This window comes from Dasypus novemcinctus, chromosome 9 (assembly GCF_030445035.2).
Source record: "Dasypus novemcinctus isolate mDasNov1 chromosome 9, mDasNov1.1.hap2, whole genome shotgun sequence".
NCBI classification, from domain to species: Eukaryota; Metazoa; Chordata; class Mammalia; order Cingulata; family Dasypodidae; genus Dasypus; species Dasypus novemcinctus.
This window is the reverse complement of record NC_080681.1, coordinates 89,955,853-89,976,246: the sequence shown is the minus strand read 5'-3', so window position 1 is coordinate 89,976,246 and position 20,394 is coordinate 89,955,853. Positions and strand designations below refer to the sequence as shown.

The 20,394-nt window shown below is 43.5% G+C and overlaps 1 protein-coding gene across 5 annotated transcripts in view; it reads left to right on the top strand.

The window, feature by feature from the left end:
* Positions 1 to 171: 171 nt before the first annotated feature.
* ST3GAL3 (ST3 beta-galactoside alpha-2,3-sialyltransferase 3) overlaps positions 172 to 20,394 on the top strand; it is a 319,352-nt gene continuing 299,129 nt past the window's right edge. For 2 of the 5 annotated variants that reach the window (XM_058303749.2, XM_058303748.2), the window contains exon 1: positions 202 to 332. The gene's annotated coding sequence lies outside the window, so the exon portion shown is untranslated. Of the gene's footprint in view, positions 333 to 20,394 lie in introns of all 5 variants that reach the window. The other 3 variants (XM_058303745.2, XM_058303747.2, XM_058303746.2) reach the window with 3 other exon arrangements.

The window sequence follows — 20,394 nt, the reverse complement described above, 5'->3', positions numbered from 1 at the left end:
GCTTGCGCCCGCCCGCTCCTCGCGCGCAGCTCTGCATTGGCCAGCCCGGCGCCCCGCCCGGCTCCCGCGCGCCGATTGGCCGCGGACGCCCGACCCCCGGCGAAGGCGCGGAGGCGCAGAGCCGGATTGGTGGTCCTGCCGCCTCCCCGGCCGCGGCCGCGCGCTCCGCCCGCAGCTGCGTCCCCACTATGGCGGCGCCCAAGCAGCCTACCATGTCGTGGGCGCCCGCCGGGGTCCCCCGGGGCTCTCGCCGCCGCTTGCGCCGTCGCCTCCACCTTCGCGCCCCGCGTCGAGGCGGGCGCCGCCTCCCCCCTGCCTCCCTCTCCGCTGCGGTAAGGGCCTGTCCGAAGAGCGCGCGCCTGGGGCGACGGCAGCTAACGGTGCCGCGCCGCCCCTCCTCCTCTCCCCTCCCCCACCGGCCGCGCTCCCCCAGGTCCTTGCGGGGCGGCGGCGGGGAACGGAGCCCCCGCGCTCGTGCTGGGGAAGGAGGGACCGGGACACGACCCAGCATTCTCCGAATTGTAAAGTCCGGGTCGGACTGGGGGTCAGGCTGGGAGCCAAGCCCCTGGATGACCTTCTCTGGGTAGGGGCTGCCTGGCCTGGGGGAAAAGGGAGGCAGGCGCCGCGGACCCGGGGCGCGCATTCTCAGCACGCCTGAGTGCGAGACCCCGCAGCGCTGCGCACCTTGGCGCAGAGGAAGGGCACGGTCATGCGGTCCTCCGCTGTGGGGAAAGAAGGGAAAAGTCCAGGAAAAGCCTGAGCGGGAATCAGCAGCGTATGGTGAGCAGTTGTCATTGCTCGCTGCTCTACCGGGTGACAGATGCACGGAGGAGCAGGGGTCAACCAGACAGGCAAAGTCCACCTCTCGTTTCCTGTCCTTCCGGCGCTTTGCCTCATTGTTTTCTGGATGATTTTTGCTTGGAAGAGGAAATATCATAGCGTGGAGAGGAGATGATTAGGAGTGTCCCGTGACTATATTAGATTCCTTTTTACCATAGTGACCATTTTTATGAAACCCCAGTAAACCTCATTTATGTTTGTGTTTCCTTCATGCATGAGAGAAGAGTGGAAGATACATAAACTGAAACACCGTAACTAAGGAAGGCAGCTCTTGTCCAGAAAGTAAAAAAAAAAAAGCACATATACTTTTTTGGGGGGTATGCTTTGAACTATTGATTCTATTGATAGTTGGACATGAAAGTGGGAAAAAAACACTTTTTAGGTTATTGAAAGTAAAATACCTCTTCTAGCAAATTATTTTATTTCTAAGTCACGCCCACCTTGAGATAATCATTGAACTGTTGGGTAACCTCCAAGTCAAATGTCAGAGGATTAAAAGAAAGCTAGGGAAGCGGACTTGGCCCAATGGATAGGGCGTCCGCCTACCACATGGGAGATCCACAGTTCAAAACCCCGGCCTCCTTGACCTGTGTGGAGCTGGCCATGTCCAGTACTGATGTGCGCAAGGAGTGCCGTGCCACACAGGGGTGTCCCCCGCGTAGGGGTGTCCCCCGTGTAGGGGAACCCCATGTGCAAGGAGTGTGCCCCGTAAGGAGAGCCACCCAGCACTAAAGAAAGTGCAGCCTGCCCAGGAATGATGCCGCACACAGAGAGAGTTGACACAACAAGATGACGCAACAAAACGAAACACAGATTCCTGGTGCTGCTGATAAGGATAGAATCGGTCACGGAAGAATATGCAGCGAATGGACATAGAGAGCAGACAACTCGGGGTGGGGAGGAAGGGGAGAGAAATAAAAAATAAATCTTAAAAAAAAAAGAAAGCTAGCTGGAGCAGATGTGGCTCAAGTGGTTGAGCGCCTGCTTCCCATGTACTAGGTTTGATCCCCAGTACCTTAAAAAAAGTAAAAAAACAAAAAAAGCTGGCATACAAATTTATGATCAATAGATGTTTTCAAATAATCTTTTAAGGCAATAGCAGCTCTTAAGATGAAAGATTCTTAACTCAATGATATTTTGAGTATTAAATGGTGAAGCTTGCCATTTCACATGTAGCGATGGTTTGTTTTTTTTTAAGATTTATTTTATTTCTCTCCACCCCCTCGTTGTTTGCACTTGCTGTGTCTATTTGTCTTCCTTGTTTCTTTAGGAGACACTGAGAACTGAACCAGGAAACTCCCATGAGGTAGTTGGGAGTTAATTGCTTGGGCTATATCTGCTTCCCTAGCAATGGTTTAATGAAAATAAATTATTCATGAGGAAAGAAGATATGCAAGTTCTTAGAGACTTATTGACTTTGGATCTATCAATAAAGTATCTACTGGATACATACTCTATGGCATGGATTGACTGAAAAAAACCCAAAGACATGTATGTGAAACTTGTTCTAAGGTGCTTAAAATGGAGTGGTGGGAATAAAGGGCACATACATGAAAATAATTAATGATATGGTCTGCAGAATTCTAAGACAGTAAGTACTGTAGGAATTCAGGACAAGGACCTGGGGCTTGAGTTGGACCATGTGGGATGTTTATGCCTGGGTCGATGAAGAGGAAGGAGGAGAGATGGGAATGTGAGGTGGCAGGGAAGAGCTTGAAGGGTGCATGTCAAGTTCCAAATGGTTTCTTATTGGAAAAAGTGGGAGAGAGGTTGTACCAAAGGCAGTTTGTACTTCAAATCAAGAAGTACCTTTGTCCCTAATAGAGGAAAGGACAAAAGCTAGAGCTAAGCATCAAAAGATGTACAGTAACACTTCATTTGTCCTTGTCACTTTTTTTGATTGATCTCAGCTATTTGGAATAGCCACTCCTCTCAGCCACCCAGGATCTGCACCTCAGGATTCAGTCTTGCCTTTCTTTTCTTCCCCCTTGTTCATTTGGTTGCCAGGTCTTTTGGATCCTGCCTCCACACTGTCTCTGGTATCTGCTTTTTTCCTTCCTAGTATCTCATTAGTTTTTGGGCCACTGATACTGTGCCCTTGGATTGTTGTAGAAACTCCCTAACATTCCTTTTTCTTTCTTCCCATTTATATCATGTATGCCACCATCACTTCCAGGTATATCACTCCCAAGGCTTTTAATGGCTCCCCACCTCCTTTTGAATTGCGCAGAGACCAGCTTGCCATGGACAGTCTGGCCAGACTCCTTTCTTGACATTCCTTTAGACTGTTATATTTTCCAGGTCAGTGAAACTAATTGCTCTTCATCTTTGTATTGCTTTTTTGATCTTAAATGACCCCCTTGAATCTTTAAGTGTTGATTCTTACCCATGCTTCAGAGCCACTTGCTATGGAACTTCCTTTGTGATACTTTTCTGTACTTTTCTCCCTGTCTGCCTGGTACTTCTCTCTTCTTTAAACATCGTGACACTAGAGTCTGCCTTTTTGCCATAACTGTTTTAATCCCTCTTCTACCAACAACATAAGACTGAAGCTTTTTCAAAATAAGAATTGTCTTTGTTCTTCGTCTGGCACTGTGTTTGTACATAGTAGATATTTAGCAAATATGTTTTCTGTTGGAAATAGCTAAGAACCAGGATGGATGCAAAGGAAGTCCTTTGCAGAAATAAATGCTCACCAAAAAAAAAAAAAAACCTATAAATGAAGTCATTTATGTTAGAGAATGCCTTACTCAGAGATCTGATGTTTCTGCTCTAGATCGCTTGGATTAGACTGCATTAACAAAAAACTCAGCATTTCAATGACTTAGCAGAACAAAACTTGACTTCTCATTCATGCTGCATGTCCAGAGGTTTTCAGACCCAGGCTGATGGAAACTCCATCTTAATAATGTGCTTCCAGGATCATCGTGATTGGGTGAAAAGATGATGGTAATGGGAATTGCTGAGGGCAGGGAGAGGGAGGAAGAGGTGTGATATGGGGCATTTTTGGGACTTAGAGATGTCCTGCAATGATATTGCAGGGACAGGTGCAGGACACTGTATATCCTGTCATAACCCACTGGATGAACTGGTGGAGAGTGTGAACTACAATGTAAGCTATGGTCCTTGCAGTGCAGCAGTGCTCCAGGGTATATTCACCATATGCAATGAATGTGCCTTACCAAGGAGAAGGGATGTTGATGTGGGAGGAGTGGGTTGGGGAGGGGGGAGTGGGGTATATGGGATCTCTTATTTATTTATTTCTCTCCCCTAACCCCCCCCCGCCCCCCAACCCCGGTTGTCTGTTCTCTTTGTCTGTTTGCTGCATCTTCTTTGTCCGCTTCTGTTATCAGCGGCACGGGAATCTGTGTCTCTTTTTGTTGCGTCATCTTGTGTCAGCTCTCCGTATGGGTGGCGCCATTCTTAAGCAGGCTGTACTTTCTTTCGTGCTGGGTGGCTCTCCTTACGGGGCACACTCCTTGCACGTGGGGCTCCCCTATGCGGGGGACACCCCTGCATGGCACAGCACTCCTTGCGCGCATCAGCACTGTGTGTGAGCCAGCTCCACACGGGTCAAGGAGGCCTGGGGTTTGAACCGTGGGCCTCCCATGTGGTAGACAGATGCCCTAACCTCTGGGCCAAGTCCGTTTCCCCCTTATGTTTTTTAATGTAACATTTTGTGTGATCTACTTATCTTTAAAAAAAAAAAAAAGTTAAGGACACTGACTTTTAAGGTTTCTGTCCCAAAGTGGCACATGTCATTTCCATTCATATTTCATTGGCAAAAGCAATGGCCATGCCTAAAGAGGGCAGACAATTGCAGTCTTGTGGCAGGAAAATGAAGAGTCAGAAATAGCTGGTGAACAGCACTCATGACTGCTACATCCTCTGTGAGCGTCCCAGCCAGTAGAAGATGAGAGGTAGCAAAGTCAGATGAGCTATAAGAAATAGGCATATCAACAGTGGCAAGAAATGACAGCTCTAGCCAGGTGTGGGATGAGGGTGAATTGTAAATGCTAACAGGCTGCAGCTGTTGATGTAAGGACACTCTAATATATCCTAGGCATAGCACAGTCATTCCTGAAGGCATCACTATTTTACAGTACCATCTAGTAAGAATTTGGTAATGAACACACTAATGCCCCTGAGACATTAAAAAAAGAAGTTATCTTTAGGATGCTCAATTTAAGAGCCAGGCATTGTGTAATAATTTGAGGTGCATTTTCACTCTAACAGTTAAAGTAAAAAGGAGTCTTAGTCTTACTGCATCAATTTAATTGAGTTTAATTGAGGCTATCAGACTTTGGTATTTGGGGAGGTATTTGGTATTTGACAAAGAGTCACAGAGTAGTGGTTGAGAGCCCTGGTTTAGAGAACAGAAGATCTAGGCTTAAGCTCTGGCTCTGCCACTAACTTTGAGCAACTGCATAGGGCAGTTATGAGAATTAAGTCAGTTTGTCCATGTAAAGTGCTCTGTACAGGAGCTGGTTTAAAGCAAGCACTCATGATTGTGTGTAGCATCAGAGGCAGTGGCAGCAGCAGGATTTGAAGAAACTCTGAGGAATCGAGTAAGGAAACCCAGGAATGTAAATGGAAGGGTCCCCCCCTGCTTTTCTCACCTTTCTTCCCCTTCCTCAGATAGCACTTCTGTCACACCTTTATTTTCACATTTATCATGTTTTGTTAGTTGTGTATGTCTCTTTCTCCCTCTAGATTAGGTGTGTTAGTCACCCCAGATTTACTGTGCACGAGCTCTGTAGCAGGCTGTGCTAGATTGTGGCATCATAGATATGAAATATGTCCCTGGCCTCAAAGAGCCTGCAGTTCGGTAGGACCAGGAACCAACAAGCAGTTAGAATACAGTATAACAGGGGCTATAATTGAGAGTCTTATGGGGTCTCCTAAAAGGTCACAATGGGAATACAAGTGATGGTTTTGTAGAGACATTCACACCTAACCTACATCTTGAAGAATGACTAGGAATTAGCAGGGTAGGTGTGGGTTTAAGAGGCTTTCAGACAGGAAACAATGTGTGCAGTAGACTAGAAACACAACTGTGGCTGTGTCTAGTGTGGTAGTGCAGGGCACGTTTGTGGAGTGTGTTGGTAATGAAGCTGAAAGCAGATTGTGAAGGGCTTTGTGAGTGAAAGCTTTATCCTGAAGGCGATTAGAAGTCACTGCAGGATTTGAGGGTAGGAAATGACTGCATCAGCTTTGCCTTTCATAAAGAGCATTGTTTGTGGAGGAGGTAGTGTAGAAGATCATATTTCCCTGTCATGGGAAGTTCTGAGGTTTGCAATCATAGTACTGTGCCTGCATGCAAGAGTTACAAAATATTTATGTGTGAGGAGATGGGAATGAGGTGAGTCTGGAGGAAAGAACAGTTAGGCTCTTGTAGTAATATGAGGGGCAAGTCCACGTCCTTCTTTGGGTAGAGTAGGGTACCATCAGCAAGAGTCAGCAGACGAGGATTTCAGTCCTGGCTTCAGCAGTTTCTACGGTCTAATCTTGGGCAAGCTACAGAACTTCATCTGGTTTGGTTTTCAAAACTATAAAGTGGATATGAAAATCTCTGCTTTGCAGGGGTTGCTCTGACAATTAGAGCAAGTACATATAAAATGCTTAGTTCAGCGCTGTTAGATACATAAGGGACCTTTTATAATAATAATAGGTGTAGTTTTTCTAATATTTAGTGTAGTTCCTGGTTCATCATATAATCCTTAGCCTTAAATCCCACCATTTAAAGATAGCCACTGTCTATACTGTGATTTTATTTCTGTATCTTAAATGATTAATGATGCTGGTCTGAGAGATTAGGCATGAAGAAATTATTCTGAGATCAAGAAGGGAGAGTTGCTAACGTTATCATACTACTTAAACATTGAATTCCAGTAAAGTATATATGGCTATTCATTTGTTCCCAGCCCTCACTCAGATGTCACAAGTGTGTGTCTTCACACCCCCTTGCTCCTGATGATGCTATGTGCTCACCACCCAGGCTGCTAAAGCATACACTTCTCCTCCTTGAGATCTTGCTCCTTCTCCATCTTCTTTTTCTTTCTTTCTTTCTTTTTTTTTTTTGCTGGTAAGGAGTGCTTATTTGACAGAAAGCCAGACAAGACTTGGGGGTCAGGGAAGGCTTCCAGGAGGCCATCCTTACAGGGCACCAACGTGGCCTTTGAGGCTGGACAGCCCTGCTTGGTGCTCAGAGGCTGCCAGGACCGCCTACCCATTTACTGGAAAAGGAGGCTGAGGCTTCGCACCTGTCTGCCCCGCCCTGCCAGTCCCCCTTACCCAGACTAGGCCGAGCTGAGCCCTGGGAGTTTGCAGGCTGCAAGCCCGAGGCCGCAATGCCCACCCAGCATCCAGCTCCAGCTCCGTCTTCCCAGTGCCCTTTAAAAAAAAAAGGATTATGTTTATCCCCCCCCCCTCATTGTTTGTGCTCACTGTCTGCTGTGTGCATTCATTGTGTGTTCTGTGTGTCTGCTCATCCTCTCTTTAGGAGGCACTGGGAACCAGTCGGGACCTCCCGTGTGGTAGGCAGGTACCCAAATGCTTGAGCCACATTTGCTTCTCCTGAACGTCTTTTAGAATATGATAATGGGTTAATTAGGATTTGTTTTCCCTTAGGCTCCTCTCCAGTCATCCTGGGGGGGAAAGGGAGGCAGGGGAACACCAGTAGAACTTAAATTTATATTATTCTGATTAAATATCATATACTTATTGGCTTACCTTAATCTTTTGTCTATATATTGGGAAGTGATTGCAAAATAGTTGCAAAGTAATTGAAAGGTGCATACTTAAGCATTTAAAAAAGTTTTTTTCTCTCCCCTTCCCCCCCAGTTGTCTACTCTCTGTATCCATTCGCTGTGTGTTCTTCTGTGACCGCTTCTATCCTATCAGCGGCACCCGAAATCTGTGTCTCCGTTTGTTGTGTCATCTTGCTGAGTCAGCTCTCTGTGTATGTGTGCCATTCTTGGCCAGGCTGTACTTTCTTTCACACTGGGTGGCTCTCCTTACGGGGTGCACTCCTTGCACATGGGGCTCCTCTATGCTAGGAACACCCCTGTGTGGCAGTGCACTCCTTGGGCGCATCAGCACTGCACATGGGCCAGCTCCACACGGGTCAAGGAAGCCCTGGGTTTGAACTGAGGACCTCCCATGTGGTAGGTGGACGCCCTATTCATTGGGCCAAGTCTGCTTCCCCTTATGCATTTTTAACCTGGTTTAAAAACTCACTGAAACATTTTGTTTGACATGTTAAACAGATGAGAAAATTCATTATTGGGGAGCGGTATCACTCAGTGGTTAAGCACCTGCTTCCCATGTATGAGGTCCCAGGTTCAATCCTGGGTATCTCCTAAAAAAAAAAGTTACTAAGGTTTTAAAGACTTTTTAGTCTCAGAACCCCTTTACAAATTTAAAAATTACTTGAGGAACCCAAAGAACTTTCATTTTTGTGGGTTTTACCTATTAATATTTAATGTATTAGAAATTAAAATGGAGAAAATTTAAAAACATGAAGACATACAAGCACATATTCCATTAGCTGTGACAGCGTTGATATCATCACGTGTCATCATGTATCATCATGTTATATAGCCTCTGACAAGCTTTGGTCCCTTATGAAAGAATGAGAGTGGCCAAGCCAAATGATGTCTTAGAATTATTGTGAAAATAGTTTTAAAACTCACAGATCCTGGAGGGATCTTTTTTCTTCTTTTTTTAAAAAAAAAATTTTTTTTCTGGAGGGATCTTAAGAACCACTGAGGGGTCCTTGGACCACACCTTGAGAGCTGCTGCTGTGTGGAGTTGAGAGGTTTTATAAGTGACATGTTTGCATCTTTTTGGCAACAAAATAACAAAGGTAGAAACATTTCCAAACATCTGCTTTCAAAATGTGGGCAACAGTTTCTTTCAAAAAACAACTACTTTCTACCTTTTTAAAAAACATCTTTATCTTGTGAAGAGTAGATAGGTGCATGTATTTTTGAAATATCTGCTAGGTACCTTACTGCTGTCAGGTATTTGCTATCCCAGAAAAAAAAACAGCAAATCTGGAACACCACATTTTTGTATGAGAAAAATATTCTGCTGCTCTTTGAGTTCTAGAAATCTTACAAGTTCTTTGCCAGATGATAACCAGAGAACTTCTTTGCAGAGCAATAGAGTTTCATGGTCACTCACCACCTCATTATCAAGTTGGGTTATGGTCTTATTTAAAAGAGCCAATATTGTGAAATGACCCACACTGGCTAGCTTTGGGAACAGGTAGCCTGGGGCACATCTCAGAGCAACTGCTCAAGTGGTGACACTGTTGCCCTCCATGCCATGGAGCTTGCATACCTCTTGGGGATTCTTTCTGAACTTCATGCACCATGAGACATCTGACATAGATCCTGTATGATCAGACAAGTGGCAAATGAAATTAAATATAGAAAAGTTTAGGGAAACGGACTTTGGCCCAGTGGTTAGGGCATCCGTCTACCATATGGGAGGTCCGCGGTTCAAACCCCGGGCCTCCTTGACCCGTGTGGAGCTGGCCATGCGCAGTGCTGATGCGCGCAAGGAGTGCCGTGCCACGCAAGGGTGTCCCCCGCGTGGGGGAGCCCCACGCGCAAGGAGTGCGCCCGTGAGGAGAGCCGCCCAGCGTGAAAAGAAAGAGCAGCCTGCCCAGGAGTGGCGCCGCCCACACTTCCCGTGCCGCTGACGACAACAGAAGCGGACAAAGAAACAAGACGCAGCAAATAGACACCAAGAACAGACAACCAGGGGAGGGGGGGAAATTAAATAAATAAATAAATCTTTAAAAAAAAAAAAAGAAAAAAAGAAAAGTTTATGAAAAGAAGTCTGTTATTTTCTTCCCAGTGAATCACTTTGTGTATCCTTTGAGATGAGCATTTCCTCTTTGGAGGCAAATAGCCTAGGCAATAGGTTCTGAACTAGCCTTGCCCTTGGCCCAGGCTTCTCCACGCTATCTTCTCTCTTGCTACCTGAGCAACCTTTCTAAAATGCGAATCTGACCATGTCATTTCTTGTTTTTTTTTTTTTTTAGATTTATTTATTTATTTATTTTTCTCCCCTTCCCCGCCCCACCCCGGTTGTCTGTTCTCTGTGTCTATTTACTGTGTCGTCTTTGTCCGCTTCTGTTGTCGTCAGCGGCACAGGAATCTCTGTTTCTTTTTGTTGCATCATCTTGTTGTGTCAGTTCTCCGTGTGTGTGGCGCCATCCCTGGGCAGGCTGCACTTTCTTTTGCGCTGGGCGGTTCTCCTTACGGAGCACACTCCTTGCACGTGGGGCTTCCCTACGTGGGGGGTACCTCTGCGTGGCACGACACTCCTTGTGCATATCAGCACTGCGCATGGGCCAGCAGCACACGGGTCAAGGAAGCCCGGGGTTTGAACCACGGACCTCCCATGTGGTAGACTGACGCCCTAACCACTGGGCCAAGTCCGCTGACCACGTCATTTCTTAGGTACATTCCTAAGTGGTTTTGCCATTGACAATGGGATAAAATTCAGTCTCCTTAAGCATGGCATATCAGCCCTTTCCTGCTCTTTTTATGTTTCAGTTTCCTCCATTCAGTTTAGTTCAGGCATCACCTCCCGAACCTCCTAGACAGTTATAAATGTCCACTGTATTGTAATGTCTGTACCTTGTTGGTACTTGAGCACTGTGCACCACACTGTGCCTTCAGGGCAGGTAGTACAGCACCGTCTCCACTGTGTTCCCTCTGCTTCTCTCGGGTGTGCACACACAATAAAGGCTTTTGCTTCAACTGAGAAGGTGGTACAGCATCCAGCATAGTTATTCCAAGATATTATATTTCTTCATTGCTTTTTTTTTCTGCAGTGATACTGGTGGTTAAGCAATATAGAACTAAGACATACATCTAAGGCCTCAGAAATATTTTCTAGTCATATATGTCACACATATAAGAACAGAACAATTAATGATACCCATTATTTTAAGAAACAGAACATTATGTGTTCTGTAGAGGCCACCTATATATTTTTCCCCAATCCCTACCCATTCTTGCTCACTAGAGAAAAACACTACTGTGAATTTAGTGTTTTTATTCCCATATAGGTTCTGATACTTTTAGTACATGTAATATGTCCACATACAATACATAGCAGAAGATGGCAAACTGGGGTGCAAGTTCTGTTGCAACACAGCCATGCTCCTTCATTTACATATTGTCTATGGATGTGCTACTGGATTCTATCTAGGTTCTTGGCTATGCTGCAGAAATGAATTTCAAGAGCACGCCGGGTGAGTTAGGCCAGTAATTTATTCAGGTAGGGAAGGAAGAGAAATGGGAGAAAATAACAGAAAGTAACAGAGCAGGGGTCCCAGGTAGTGAGGAAGGGGATGAAGAGGGCTAATTTACAAGCTATAATTCCCCATTATAGATTTTAAGTCCCTAAGGTTACTTGCGTGGCCACATGGCAGAGGAAAAATGGCAATAGCGGCACACTGAGGGCAGGACAGGCCCGCAGGCAAAAGAGTAAGGTAAGAGAGAGAGCTCAAGCCTCACAGTTTGCTTTTAAATTGCTAATTATTCAACCCCCCCCCCCTTGCTAGGGGGCTCCAGCTGTTTGCTGTTTGGATTGGTTACCCCACCCATCAATTCCTTAGTGAGGACTCAATGATAAAGTTCCTAGAGAACATCCGGGCTTTTCCTTGTTCCCAGGAAGAAGTCTTTGTTCTAGGTAGCAGAATTCCAGAGGTGGTGTTCCTCCAGCAGTCATCTTGGGGTTTCTGATGTTGGCGTGGACACTCTTGCCAGATTCCACATCAGTCTATTAATTCCCTATTTTATTAGCCTGCTTCAGATGCTTTTGAGCCACAATAGCAGAGTTGAGTAATTGCAACAGAAACCATATGGCCCACAAGCCTAAAATATTTGCTATCTGACCCTTTAAGAAAAAGTTTGTCAGCCTCTGACATATATCTGTCACCTGTAGATTTTAAACCTATATATATCCTTTTACCTCTTTTTTTTTTTTTTTTTTAGCACTCATTATTATTTTTGGAATGTATCCTTGTTAGTGCATATAACCCTAGTTTATTCATGTCTTTTATTATATAATATTTGGTAATGTAAAAGTAGTGTAATTTTCTGTTTCTGATTTTCTGGGCACATTGCCATCTCCCAGCCACCTTCAACACTACAACCCAGCCTCTTCTCTCAGTTGGTCCCGGCAAAGGAAGGTCATCTTTTCAAACTCTGCAGTTGAGTTTTTTCAAGACCAGTTACATTCAGCATTTTTAATCTTTTACATAGAAGTCACCTTTTCCAAAAAGAAAATTATGTCTAGAAACTTGTCCTCTGAACACCATTCAAACAAACAAACAAAACCCCTTATAAAACCAAGCATTAACAGCTTCTATTCAGAAAGTGTTTTCTGTAAGATCAAGTTACACATGCAAAACTAAAAGCTTTGCTCCATTCGAGTTTTACCCATCCCAGATTTTTTTTCCCTCTCTTTTTCTTCATCCACTTCTAAAGGGAACATCTGACCAGTGGCAAAGTATATTTCAGCTTTACTCTTTTTTCTTCATTTTTAAAGCCCTTGTAGTTACATAAGTTCTATTCAGAAAGTCACTGACTGCCCATGTTGCCAAAGTCTGGGTTAGTTAGGAGAGGAAAACCACACGATAATTCGAACAAGTAGTTTAATGTTAGAATTATTAGCTATAATACAGGGTTGGAGTAACAAGAGATTGACTAATAAGAAATGAAATAAGCACATGAAAAGATGTTCAACATCATTAGCCATCAGGGACATGCAAATTAAAATCACAATGAGAACCACTTCACACCTACTAGGATGGTTATAATAAAAAGGACAGATAACAACAAATGTTGATGAGGGTATAGAGAAATTGGAACACTTATACCTTGTTGCCAGGAATGTAAAATGGAGTATCTGCTTTGGAACACAGCCTTGCAGTTCCTCAAATGGTTAATTGCGCAGTTACTATATGATCCAACAATTCCATTCCTAGGTATGTACCCAAGAGAAATTAAAACATAAATGTTCATTTGAAAACTTGTGTATGTATGTTATTAGCAGCGTTATTCATAAATAGCCAAAAAGTAAAAACAACCCAAATGCCTACCAACAGATATAAATGTGATATATCCATACAATATTTGGCAATAAAAAGAAGTGAAGTACTGATGTTACTGGATTTCACCTAGGTTCTTGACTGTGCTGTAGAAACGAATTTCAAGAGCATGTCGGGTGAGTTAGGCCAGTAATTTATTTAGGTAGGGAGGGAAGAGAAATGGGAGAAAATTACAGATCATGGGTCCCAGATAGAGAGGAAGGGGCTGAAAAGTGATAAAGCGGGCTGATTTATGGGTTATAATTTCCTGTCATAGATTATAAATGCGCAGGTTTTACTTGCATGGTGACCGTGGTAGGGGAAAAACAGTGAGAGCAGGGTGCAGAAAGCAGGAACAGGGGTCCAGAGGTGAGAGAGCAAGTTCAGGCCTTCAGCCTGCTTTTTGAACTGTTAATTATTCCACCCCTTTGCTAATGGTATAGGAGGAGTCCCAGCTATATACTGTTTTGATTGATTACCCTACCCATCAATCCCCCATGAGGACCCAATGATAAAGTCCGTGGTGACTATCTGAGACCTCTCCTGGCTTCTGGAGGAAATCTTGTTCTGAATGGCAGAAATTGGGGAGGGTCTTCCAGCAGCCAGCTTAGGGCTATTGATGTCCATGTGGGCTTCTTGCCAAGTTCCAGATCCATCTGTTGATTCCCTGTCTTACTAGCTGGCTTCACTGATATATGCTCCAACAGTGGACGAATTCTGAAAACATTATGATAAGAAGCGAGTGACATAGGACCATACAGTTTATGATTCCATTTATATGAAATGTCCAGAATAGGCAAATTTTTAGAGACAGAAAGTAGATTAGTCGTCTAGCGTTGGTGTCTCAGTTTGCCTGGGCTGCTAAACTTAATACCACACAACGGGCTGGCTTTAAACAATGGGAATGTATTGGCCCACAGTTTCATAGGTAAGTCCAACATCAAGATGTCGGCAAGGCTTTTTTCTGCCTGAAGACTGCAGTGTTCTCATGCTGGCTGCCAGGAGTCCTTGGGGTTCCTTGGATTCCCAGCATATGGCAGTGCCCTCTCCTTTTTCTTACGGGTTCCACTGACTTCTGGTTTCTGGTTCTTTATAAAGCCTCCAGTAATCCAGATTAAGATCCACCCTCATTCACTTGGGCCACACTTTAAATAAAAATTACATCTTCTGGGACGTGGACTTGGCCCCATGGATAGGGCGTCTGCCTACCACATGGGAGGTCCGTGGTTCAAACCCAGGGCCTCCTTGACCCGTGTGGAGCTGGTCCATGTGCAGTGCTGATGTGCGCAAGGAGTGCCGTGCCACACAGGGGTGTCCCCGCGTAGGGGAGCCCCATGCGCAAAGAGTGCGCCCCATAAGGAGGGCCGCCCAGCATGAAAGAATGTGCAGCCTGCCCAAGAATGGTGCCACTCACATGGAACAAAAAGAAACACAGATTCCCAGTGCCGCTGATAAGGATAAAAGCGGTCACAGAAGAACACACAGTGAATGGACACAGAGAGCAGACAATGGGGGTGGGGGGGGGGAGCCGAAGGGAGAGAAAAAAAATCTTTAAAAAAATTACATCTTCAAAAGATTCTATAAAGATTAAGAATATGTCTAAATTGGTGTACATAATTGAATCTGTCACAGCTGGGGAGATGGAGGCAGGGGATTGAAGAATGATGGATAAGAGGTGTGGAGTATCTTTTTTGGGGAAATGAAATTTTCTAGAATTGATTGGGATGATGTGCACAACTCAGTGTGCTAAAAGCCATTGAACTGTACACTTTAAATGGGTGAATTGTATGCTGTGTGAATTACATCTCATTAAAGCTGTTGAAAAAAGTAAGGAGGGGAAGCGGACTTGGCTCAACTGATAGAGTGTCTGCCTACCACATGGGAGGCCCAGGGTTCAAACCCAGGACATCCTGACCTGTGTGGTGAGCTGGCTCACATGCAGTGCTGATGTGCGCAAGGAGTGCTGTGCCATGTAGGGGTGTCCCCTGCGTAGGGGAGCCCCATGCGCAAGGAGTGCACCCTGTAAGGAGAGCTGCCCAGCGTGAAAAAGGTGCAGCCTGCCCAGGAATGGCGCAACACACATGGAGAGCCGACGCAACAAGATGACGCAACAAAACAAGACACAGATTCCAGGTGCCACTGACAAGAATACAAGCAGACACAGAAGAACACACAGGGAATGGACACAGCGGACAACTGGGGGCGGGGGGAGAGGGTGGGGTAGGGGAGAGATAAATAAATAAAAAATAAACCTTAAAAAAAATGATTGGGTTTAGCTGTCAAAGACAGAAATAAAACCCCAAAGAACCATGGACTAAAAAAAAAAAAAAAAAAAAGAAGGAGTATGAGTACAGGACTTAAGGAAAATGGCAGACTAGAAAGACATGGGACTATGGGACTCTCTTCTCTCCCAGAAAAATAGAGGACAGGCAGAAACAGCCTGGAAAAAAATCTTCTAGGGTTTAGGACAGCAGGGGAAAACTGGACAGGGCCCAGAAGAGAGGGCAAAGGAAAAGAATCACAATGGCAAAACTGTGATTTAAAGCTGCAGCTGCAAATGCTAGCATCCCACTATATAGACACTACACAAAAATGGGGCCCAAAGGGTCCACCTCCCCAGGAAAGGGGAGAGAAAGGGACACAGCCTAAGGCTGGCTCAGCTTTTGACCCACAGATTTGGTCTGCTGTGTCCCATGAGCCATTTCAGTCAGGGTGGGGTAGTGCCATTGTTTGCCTTGGGAGCCAACACCGGACTAAAGAGATCTGACCTTCTCATTCTCCCTCTGTACTGAGGGAAGCAGAGGACAGTGGAATTATTTCCTATCTGGGAAAGGGAGGGGGCTTCCAGCAAAGGCTGAAGAGCTGCCTCTGAGAAAGTTTGAATTACAAGGCTCTTAGCCTCCCGTCAGAATCCCCTGTCACGCTTAAATGAGGCCGTGTTGCAGCAAACACACTCCAACCAGGCTTTGAACTGAGTGGGCTGCTGTCAAAGAGCACCATCTGCTGTCAGGTCAAAGAAGTGCATGTGAGGAAATTAAAAGTAAGTAAGAGAGGCTTTTTCTGGCCTTCACAGCCTCCATCTCCAAGGCTCTAAAAAGCAGATCTGCAACCCATTACTGGGTCCAGGGCCCAAATTTAAGCAACTAACAGGGAAAATCCTAAAGGCGCAAAGAAATAGAACCAAGAATCAAAGAACAGCAGTAAAACACAGCTTCCCGCCACTAGATTCCTACAAAAGAGAAATTGAGCATCTGAGTACTCACCATTCTAATCAGATGCCTAGACGTCAGCATGGCCCAAGAAAAGGAATATACCAAAGCTCCTCAGGGATCAGGGAGTAGATGTGGCTCAAGCAGTTGAGCACCTGCTCCGCACATGGGAGGTCCTGGGTTTGGTTCCCACTGCGTCCTAAAGAAGACAAACAACAGGCAGACACAAAAATGAGTAAGGCAACAAGCAAACAATGAATAGGGAGCAAGCAAAACAAAACAAAATGAGCAGGGAACAGATGTGGCTCAAGTGATTGAGCCCCCACCTACCACAGGGGAGGTCCATGTTCAGTTCCTGGTGCCTCCTAAAGAAGATGAGCAAGACAGCAAGCTGGTGCAGCAAGCTGGCACAACAAGATGTCACAACAAGAGAAACATGGAGGAAAATTTAATGAGAGACACAAAAAAGCCGGGAGCAGAGGTAGCTCAAGCAATTAGGCATCTCCCTCCTACATGGGAGGCCCCAGGTTAGGTTCCTTGTGCCTCCTTAAAAAAAGACCAGCATACAACAAATAGATCCAGCAAATGCAAACAATGAGGGGGTGGGGAGAAATAATAAAAATAAATTAAAAAATATAAATAAATACAATAACCCTGTGAATCAGATATTATTAAAAACAACAAAACAAAAAAAACAGCAGACAACAAGCACAAACAATAAGCAAAAACAAAGAGCAAACAGAGAAGAGAGTCATCTCAGGGAGGGGAGTGCCTAAGAGGAGACATAGAATTTGAGACAACTAATCAGCAAGATGCACACAAATTACCAAAATCAAATTAATGAGTTGAAAGACAGTATGAGTAAAGAGATAAAGGATATCAAGAAGTCCCTGAGTGAGCACAAAGAAGAAACTGAAAACCTGAATAAAAAGATAATGGAGCACATGGAAAAGAAGACATGTTAGTTGAAATAAAAAACACATTAGAGGCATATCTATCTAGAAATGATAGAAGAAAGAGTAAGTGATACAGAAGACAGAATAGCTGAAATAGAACAGAGGAAAGAATGGAAAAAATTAAGCAGGGACTCAGGTAGTTGAATGATGACATGAAATGCAACCATATATGTGTCATGGGAGTTCCAGAAAATGAAGAGAAGGGAAAAGGGGCAGAAATAGTATCTGAGGAAATAATGGCTGAAATATTCACAACTCTGATGAAAGAAATGAACTTACATGTCCAAGAAGCATAGCATACCTCAATCAGAATAAATGTGAATAGACCTGGTCCAAGACACATACAACTCAGAATTTCAAGCGTTGAAGATAAAGAGAAAATTCTGAGAGCCACAAGGGAGAAGCAAACATACAAGGGATGCCAAGAAAGCCTTAGTGTGTATTTATCTTCAGAAACCATGGAGACAAGAAGACAATGGTGTCTGAAAGAAAAAACTGCCAACCAAGAATTCTTTCTCCAGAAAAATTGACCTTCAAATGTGAAAGCGAGCTTAAAATAGTCACAAACAGAAACTTCGAAACTAATTTCATAAGAAAGAATCCACCTTTGCAGGAAATAATAAAGGGAACCTTACAACCTGAAAGAAAAAGACCAGAGAGGCTTGGAGGAGAGTATGGAAGACAATAGCAGAAAGGATATCCAAAAGAGTAAAAAGACAGACAAAAATAAAATATGGGTAGGTGGCTGTGGCTCAAGCAGTTGAGCCTCCACTTACCATATGGAGGACCCGGGTTTGATCCCTGGGACCTCCTGGTGAAAAGAAAAAGGAGCAAGGTGTTCCAGACCTGTTTGGTGAAGTGCAGGCCCCTCCCTGTGCGGTGTGGAGAGGCACAGACCCCTGCATGACGAAGTGACACACCAAAAGGAAAATGACACAACCAGATAGGAAAATAAATAAACAAGTAAAATACAACATATGAAAACCAAAGAATAAAATGGTAGAAATAAATAATGCAGTTACAATAATTTCATTGAATGTGAATGGATTAACCCCCCCCCCCCCAATTAAAAGATATGGACTAAGAGAATGGATAAAAAAACAAACATGAGCCATCCATATGTTGCCTACAAGAGACTCACTGTAGACCCAGGGATACAAACTAGCTGAAAGTGAAAGGCTGGAAAAAGATACTCCACAAAAACAGTATTCAAAAAGAGCAGGGGTAGCTATACTAATATTGGACAAAACAGACTTTAAATGAAAAAAAGTTATAAGAAATACTGAAGACCATTAAATATTAATAAAAGGGACAACCCACCAGGAAGAACAAGAGTCATACATGTCTGTGCACCTAACCAGGGTGCCCCAAAATACATGAGGCAAATTCTGGAAAAACCGAAGAGAAAAATAGGTATCTCTTCAATAGTATTTAGAGACTTCAACACACCACTCACATCATTAGATAGAACAACTAGACAGAAGATCAACAAGGAAACAGAAAACTTGAACAATATGATAAATGAGCTATACCTAACACAGACATATACAGAATGTTGCACCCAAACTCAGCGAGTTACACATTCTCAAGTGCTCATGGATCTTTCTCCAGGATAGACCACGTTACGTCATAATGCAAATCTCAGTACACATAAAAAGACTGAGATTATACAAAGCACCTTCTCAGATCACAATGGAATGAAACTGGAAATCAATAAGAGATGGGAAAGATAAAATCGTAAATATGTTGAGGCAGAACAACACACACTTAAATAATCAGTGGTTCAAAGAAGAAATTGTAAGTGGAATTAGTAAATATATTGAGACAAATGAAAATGAGGACACAACTTATCAAAACTTATGAGATACAGCAAAGGCAGTGCTGAGAGGGAAATTTATAACCCTAAATGCTTATATTATAAAAGAAAAGAGCTAAAATCAAAGATGTAACTGAACTACTGGAGAAACTAGAGAAAGATCAGCAAACCATGTCAAAGCAAGCAGAAGGAAAGAAAGAATAAAGATTAGAGCAGAAATAAATGAAATTCAGAGCAACAATGACAAAAAATAATAGAAAAAAATCAACAAAACCAAAAGCTGGTTCTTTGAGAAGATCAATAAAATCTACATCCCCTAGCTAGACTAATAATTAAAAAAAGAAGATGCAAATAAATAAAATCAGAAATGAAAGGGGAAAGTTATGACAGACCCCACAGAAATAAAAAGGATCATAAGAAGATATTATGAGAATCTGTTAGCCAACAAACTAGACAACCTAGGTGAAATGGAAAAATTCCTAGAATGCACAAACAGCCTACACTGACTCTACAAGAAATACAAGAACTTAACAGACCATTCACATTTAAAGAGACTGAATCTGTCATCAACAATCTCCCAACAAAGAAAAGTCTGGGATCAGATGGCTTAACAGGTGAATTCTACCAAGCATACCAAGAAGAGTTAATACCAATCCTGTTTAAACTCTTCCAAAAAACTGGAGAGGAGGGAAAATTACCCAATACATTTTATGAAGCCAACATCACCCTAATACCAAAGCTAGATAAAGACACTACAAGAAAAGAAAATTACAGACCAATCTTTCTAGTGAACATAGGTGCAAAAATTCTCAACAAAATACTTGAAAGTCAAATCCAACAGCAAATCAAAAGACTTATACACTATGACCAACTGGAATTTATTCTTGGTATGGAAGGGTGGTTCAACACAAGAAAATCAATTAATGTAATACACCACATTAACAAATTGAAGGGGAAAACCCACATGATTGTCTTGGTTGATGCAGAAAAGGCATTCAGCAAAATCCAGTATCCTTTATTGAAAAAAACACTTCAAAAGATAGGAATAAAAGGAAAATTCCTCACTATGATAAAGGGTATATATGAAAAACCCACAGCCAACATCATACACAGTGGGGAAAGTTTGAAAACTTTCCCTCTAAGATTGGGAATAAAACAAGGATATCCACTGTTACCACTGTTATTCAACATTGTGCTAGAAGTTCTAGCTAGAGCAAGCAGACAATAAAAATAAATAAAAGACTTCCAAGTAGGAAAAGAGGAAGTAAAACATTCGCAGGTGACATGATCCTATATATAGAAAATTCTGAAGTGTCTATGACAAAGCTACTTGAGCTCATAGACGAGTTCAGCAAGCTGGCAGGATACATGATAAACATGTGAAAATCAGTATTGTTTCTGTACACTAGTATTAAACAATCTGAGTTGGTAATTGGGAAAAATTCCATTTACAGT